Source organism: Dipodomys ordii, unplaced genomic scaffold (assembly GCF_000151885.1).
Source record: "Dipodomys ordii isolate 6190 unplaced genomic scaffold, Dord_2.0 Scaffold426, whole genome shotgun sequence".
NCBI classification, from domain to species: domain Eukaryota; kingdom Metazoa; phylum Chordata; class Mammalia; order Rodentia; family Heteromyidae; genus Dipodomys; species Dipodomys ordii.
This window is the reverse complement of record NW_012267642.1, coordinates 36,723-37,113: the sequence shown is the minus strand read 5'-3', so window position 1 is coordinate 37,113 and position 391 is coordinate 36,723.

Genomic DNA, 391 nt, shown 5'->3' with positions numbered 1-391 from the left:
AGGAGCTGGTGCTGAGGACTAAGACATCATCAGGGTGACCTACCCCAAATCAGGTGAGCAGAGGGGCCTGTGCCTGCGTGGGAAAGCCCAGAGCTGTGGCCTCACTCCCAACTGTGTTCCACGTAGGAATGGTGTAGTAGCTCATGATTGAAGACCTGTGGCCCTGTGGTATTGTGACAGTCTTGCATGCAACAGCTCGCAGACAGCGCCCAGGCCCTGTTCAAACTCCAAGGTTGGCAGCAGATTTTTTTAATAGGTGTTTTTGAGGTGCTCCATAGTTCATAAAATGAAAAGGATGATTTTGAGGTTACCTGGAGAAAAATCATGATCTCAAATAGAAGAATCATGATGGGCCATAGTTAGGACCTGGAAAACTTGGGGTAAACACAAG